The following is a 6,366-nucleotide window of genomic DNA, read 5'->3' as shown; positions in this document are numbered from 1 at the left end:
GGATAAGGAAACTAGGATCTTTAACTCCTATGAATAACTAGTGGAAGAGACGCAATAAGAACTAGTCTGATCATCCAGTAGTTTGTAAGTAAAAGTCTTTTAGTGTAACTGTCCTTCAGCTCGAGCTTCTCGTGTCTTTCTGCTGTCAAATCTGCGCTGATTTTTATCAAGTAAACGTAAGAATAACTTTGATATTGTTGGTAATATTTCAACTGGACTGAAGCAGCTTTACTTGATTATCCAGATGTCATTTATTATAAAAATCATGATCATCAGGGTTATTTCTTCATCTCTCAATCATCATTGTATTGCATTGCATTAAATGTTTTAAAACTACAGAGCTCTGATCATAAAACTAAGCATTTAAATGAGTCATATTATTGTAAGATATTGATATTTATATGAGTTTTGTGTATCTGCTATAAAGATCTAATTAATTTACATTACAAGTATCAGAATGTGTGTGTGTGTGTGTGTGTGTGTGTGTGTGTGTGTGTGTGTGTGTGTGTGTGTGTGTGTGTGTGTGTGTGTGTGTGTGTTCTTGCTGCCAGATGTTCAACATACTGAGCCGTCGACTTTAATTGCTATTGTGTGTTAAAGTTGCATCAAAGAATGAAACATTAAAGCAGCACAAAGGTTCTTCTGCACGTGTGTCTTTTGATGTCATTAACGAGCTCTTATGACTGACTGATTAATATTCCTCATCATTACACTTATGGCTTTTTTTTTTCTTTTTTTTTTGGCAGTGTAAAATACTCTTTTGTCGCATGTGAATTAATTCCTGGTGACAGTCTGAAACCTTCTGTGAAACGGCGTCTGAATTCATGACTAACCGCAACCTTATGAACTCTTAACAATTTGTAACTTTATTTAAATAATAAGCTTTATATTTGTTATATCTATTATAACTTTATAAATTAAGTCATTAATAAATCAAATTTTAATCTCTTAAATTATTAATTCATAACAATAATCAACAACAATAGACAGCTTATTGTGTGTGTGTGTGTGTGTGTGTGTGTGTGTGTGTGTGTGTGTGCTTTTGTTTATATTACATTGTGGGGACCAAATGTCCCCATGATGTAATATAAACCTGAGTTCACCTACATCGTGGGGACCAGCCAGCGGTCCCCACAATGTAAATGGGTTTATAAATCATATAGAATGAGTTTTTGTGAAAAAGTAAAAGTTTGCACAGTTTCCTGTGAGGGTTAGGTTTAGGGGTAGGGGCAGGGTAGGGGGATAGAATGTACAGTTTGTTCAGTGTAAAATGCATTGAAGTCTATGGAAAGTCCCCACAATTCACAAAAACAAACATGTGTGTGTGTGTGTGTGTGTGTGTGTGTGTGTGTGTGTGTGTGTGTGTGTGTGTGTGTGTGTGTGTGTGTGTGTGTGTGTGTGTGTGTGTGTGTGTGTGTGTGTGTGTGTGTGTGTGTGTGTGTGTGTTTTCAGGACTGGGCTGGCAGGGAAAGAAGGAATTCTGAAAACAGAGAGGAAAGGAAGCAGACCGGAGGGAGGGAAGGACAAGGAAATGGATCTGGTTTAGAGATAAGCTGCTCCCATAGCAACCATCCCAGAGTTACGAGAAGTGTAAACACAGACACACACACACACACACACACACACACACACACACACACACACACACACACACACACACACACACACACACACACACACACACACACACACACACACACACACACACAGACACATACATACAGAGAGAGATACACACACCTGGCCCAGCTGCACAGAACATAACATCATTAAAGACAGAGAAACACTTTGTGCATGTGAATGTTTCTCTGAAACGGATATATAACAACACATCTATCTATCTATCTATCTATCTATCTATCTATCTATCTATCTATCTATCTATCTATCTATCTATCTATCTATCTATCTATCTATCTATCTATCTATCTATCTATCTATCTATCTATCTATCTATCTATCTATCTATCTATCCATCCATCCATCCATCCATCTATCCATCTATCCATCTATCTATCTATCCATCCATCAGCAACAACTGGAGATCAGGAGTGTGTGTGAGGCATGTTCGGTGTGTGGAGATGATTTAGTTGATGTTGTTGAAACTCCTAATATGTGGTTGTGTTGTTGATGTGTGTATCTTCACTTCACATCTCCTGCAGCATCAGATGAAGATCTTCCAGTCTCACGCTGAGCTCCATGTTTCCGTGAGGTGCTGAAGTGATGACTGGACATTTTCCCACACAGCTGTGACTTCACAGGGAAATGAGTGAGACGTCTGTGAGTCAGAAGAGATCTACTGAGACGTGGAGATGCAGTCACATTCTCCATTGAGCCGCATGATGTCAAGAACAAGGGGAAATCGACAGGAAAATAAAAGAGATGCTCTAAGGTAAACGTGGATTTTTTTTTTTTTTTTTTTTTTTACAAAAATAATGCAAAATACAGTTTTTTTGATCAAAAAACATTATTTAAAGGTGCAGTAAGCAATTTCGGAGAAAATCGACACTGAAACAAACACCCATCCCTTCATTGCTCCGCCCCCAAAATAGTGAACACACAATGAAACACAGGCAACCCCACAGCTGGTGCTTCAGACAGCTCACGAGTACGAGTGAATCAGCTGTGATTCAACAACTACAACAGCATATCTTGGATCTGTGAAACAGCAATGTTACTCGAGCAGAAATGAAGCATTTCCAATATTAATGCAGATCCTAGCTCTTGTCTGACTGTAACGCTTCTTCTTCCAGTTATATTCCTCTGACTCTGATCTTTTTCTCTTTGGTAATATCTCAGCCATCTCTCTTTCTACATATCTCCCTCTTGCTCTCTCTCCCTCCTCCCACAACATGAGCGGACACGCCCCCTTCTGCTGATTGGCTACAGGAGTGTTTTGGTTTTCATTCTGATCAACTTTGTTTTTTCTCATATTCACACAGCCAGGACTAGTAGACACAAAATTGTTTGTTTGGGTGTTCAATTTTCAAAAGCGTTTCTCAGAAAACACTGCACCTTTAATATTGCTTCTGCTGCATCAGCATTCTGGGTGGTTGCTAGGATGTTATGCTGTTGCTAGGGTGTTTTAGGAGGTTGTTAAGGCATTACTATGCTGTTGCTAGAGAGTTATGGATGTGTTACTATGCTGTTGCTACGGGGTTGAGAATGGTTGCTGGATGCGTTACTATATTGTTGCTGGGGGTTGAGATTGGTTGCTAGGGCATTACTATGCTGTTTCTAGGGTGATCTGGGTGGTTGCTAGGATGTTATGTTGTTTCTAGGGTGTTTTAGGAAGTTGTTAGAGTATTACTATGCTGTTGCTAGAGATTTATGAGTGGTTGCTGGATGCATTACTATGCTGTTGCTAGGGGGTTGAGAGTGGTTGCTAGGGCATTACTATGCTGTTGCTAGGGGGTTGAGAGTGGTTGCTAGGGCATTGCTATGCTGTTGCTAGAGATTTATGAATGGTTGCTGGATGCATTGCTATGCTGTTGCTAGGGGGTTGAGAGTGGTTGCTAGGGCATTACTATGCTGTTGCTAGGGGGTTGAGAGTGGTTGCTAGGGCATTGCTATGCTGTTGCTAGAGATTTATGAGTGGTTGCTGGATGCATTACTATGCTGTTGCTAGGGGGTTGAGAGTGGTTGCTAGGGCTTTACTATGCTGTTGCTGGAGAGTTATGGATGTGTTACTATGCTGTTGCTAGGGGGTTGAGAGGGGTTGCTAGGGCCTTACTATGCTGTTGCTGGAGAGTTATGGATGTGTTACTATGCTGTTGCTAGGGGTTTGAGAGTGGTTGCTAGGGCTTTACTATGCTGTTGCTGGAGACTTATGAGTGGTTGCTGGATGCGTTGCTATGCTGTTGCTAGGGGGTTGAGAGTGGTTGCTAGGGTATTACTATGCTGTTGCTAGGGGGTTGAGAGTGGTTGCCAGGGCATTACTATGCTGTTGCTGGAGACTTATGAGTGGTTGCTGGATGCATTACTATGCTGTTGCTAGGGGGTTGAGAGTGGTTGCTAGGGCTTTACTATGCTGTTGCTGGAGAGTTATGGATGTGTTGAACTGCGTTCAAGCTAGCAGTTATTAAGCCTCTCATTAAGAAACCACAATTAGATCCAAACGTATTAGCAAATTACAGACCCATTTCAAATCTTCCATTTATGTCTAAAATACTAGAAAAAGTGGTGTCGGTCCAATTGTGCTCCTTCTTGCAAAAAAACTCTATCTATGAAAAATTTCAGTCAGGATTCAGGTCTCATCATAGCACAGAAACTGCGCGCGTTAAAATTACAAACGACTTGCTTCTAGCTTCTGACCAAGGCTGTGTCTCAATACTAGTGTTACTTGATCTCAGTGCTGCGTTCGACACTATAGATCATAAAATACTCCTAGATCGACTACAAAATTACACTGGTATTCAGGGACAGGCATTACGGTGCATGGTTTAAGTCATACCTATCAGACCGTCACAATTTTGTTTATATAAACGGGGAAAAATCTAAGATCACGATAGTAAACTATGGAGTGCCGCAAGGATCGGTGTTAGGCCCTCTGCTATTTTCAATCTACATGCTGCCACTCGGCAATATTATAAGAAAACATGGAATTAGTTTCCACTGCTATGCTGATGATACTCAGTTATATATTTCATCACGACCAGATGAAATCTCTAAATTATCCAAACTGACAGAGTGTGTTAAAGAAGTAAAACATTGGATGACTAGTAATTTTCTTCTATTAAATTCAGATAAGACTGAAGTATTAATTATTGGGCCAAAAACCTGTACACAGAATCTCTCAGACTACAATCTGCATTTAGAAGGATGTACTGTTACTCCATCCTCGACAGTTAAAGACCTGGGTGTTATATTAGACAGCAACTTGTCCTTTGAAAATCATATTTCATATGTTACAAAAACAGCCTTCTTTCACCTCAGAAACATTGCTAAAATATGGAATATGTTATCTCTTTCTGATGCAGAAAAGTTAGTTCATGCTTTCATGACGTCTCGACTAGATTACTGTAATGCATTATTAGCTGGTTGTCCTGCTTCCTCAATAAACAAGCTACAATTAGTACAAAATGCAGCTGCTAGAGTTCTTACCAGGTAAAGGAAATATGATCACATAACACCAATCTTATCATCTCTACACTGGTTACCCATTAAGTTCCGTATCGATTATAAAGTATTGCTAATGACCTATAAGGCTCTAAATGGTTTAGCTCCTGTGTACTTAACCGATCTTCTATCACCCTACAATCCTTCATGCTCCTTAAGATCACAAAACTCTGGACTTCTGGTTGTACCTAGGATATCTAAGTCCACTAAAGGAGGGAGAGCGTTTGCACATTTGGCTCCGGAACTCTGGAATAGCCTTCCTGATAATGTTCGGGGCTCAGACTCGCTCACCCAGTTCAAATCTAGATTAAAGACGCATCTCTTTAGCCAAGCGTTCACATAACGCATCTCATACCAGATCAACTGCACATCACTATCTCTGCTTAAAGTTATGAACAGCAGCTACGCTAATTATTCTCCTTTTGCTTTTCTGTTTTGCCTCGGGACACCCGCCCTGAGGTGACTAGAGAGTACATCAGCTTCAGTTTGGATCCAGCCTCTTAAGAAGACCTCAGATGACCATCACCTGTGAAGAGACGGCGCCAGCTCCTGCAAGGACTTCAGGAGACGCAATCATCTAGATCAACATTCACATTGCACAATCTCTATATCCTTATTTATTGTTAATGTAATTCATTTTCCAGGAGCTCATTACTTCTACCTTCAGTTAAACTGCTTACAGTGATTGTAATATTACCTAAAGTATATTATTTGCTAACTACATTCTTTAAATTGTAATGTTGACATCCATTTTCTGTAAAGCTGCTTTGAAATGATATGTATCGTGAAAAGCGCTATACAAATAAATTTGAATTGAATTGAATTGAATGTGTTACTATGCTGTTGCTAGGGGGTTGAGAGTGGTTGCTAGGGCATTACCCTGCTGTTGCTAGAGGTTGTGAGTGGCTGCTAGGGCATTACTACGGTGGCCGAGAGAGCTCAACGCGCTGCAAATGAAGAAAACATCTTCATCAGTTTGACAACACACGCGCTGCAAACTCCACGTTTTCTTTATTTGCAACGCGTTGAGCTCTCTCGGCCACCGTACATTACTATGATTTTGCTATGGTGTTGTGGGTGGTTGCTAGAATATTATGTTTTTTTTAGGGCATTACTATGCTGTTGCTAGAGACTTATGGGTGGTTGCTGGATGCCTTACTATGTTGTAGGGGGTTGAGAGTGGTTGCTAGGGCAGTACTTTGCTGTTGCTAGGGTATTATAGGAGGTTGCTAGGGTGTTACTGATTTA

At 40.3% G+C, this 6,366-nt stretch overlaps 1 long non-coding RNA gene across 1 annotated transcript; it reads left to right on the top strand.

Moving 5' to 3' along the window:
* LOC137018954 (uncharacterized) lies at nt 1-5,858 on the top strand. Its single transcript, XR_010894953.1, has 3 exons — nt 1-84; nt 1,453-1,590; nt 2,163-5,858. It is a non-coding gene; the product is annotated as an uncharacterized lncRNA (long non-coding RNA).
* The last annotated feature ends 508 nt before the right edge of the window (nt 5,859-6,366 follow it).

This window comes from Chanodichthys erythropterus, chromosome 1 (assembly GCF_024489055.1).
Source record: "Chanodichthys erythropterus isolate Z2021 chromosome 1, ASM2448905v1, whole genome shotgun sequence".
Lineage (NCBI taxonomy): Eukaryota > Metazoa > Chordata > Actinopteri > Cypriniformes > Xenocyprididae > Chanodichthys > Chanodichthys erythropterus.
The sequence above is the reverse complement of the archived record's forward strand: the minus strand, read 5'-3'. Positions and strand labels throughout refer to the sequence as shown.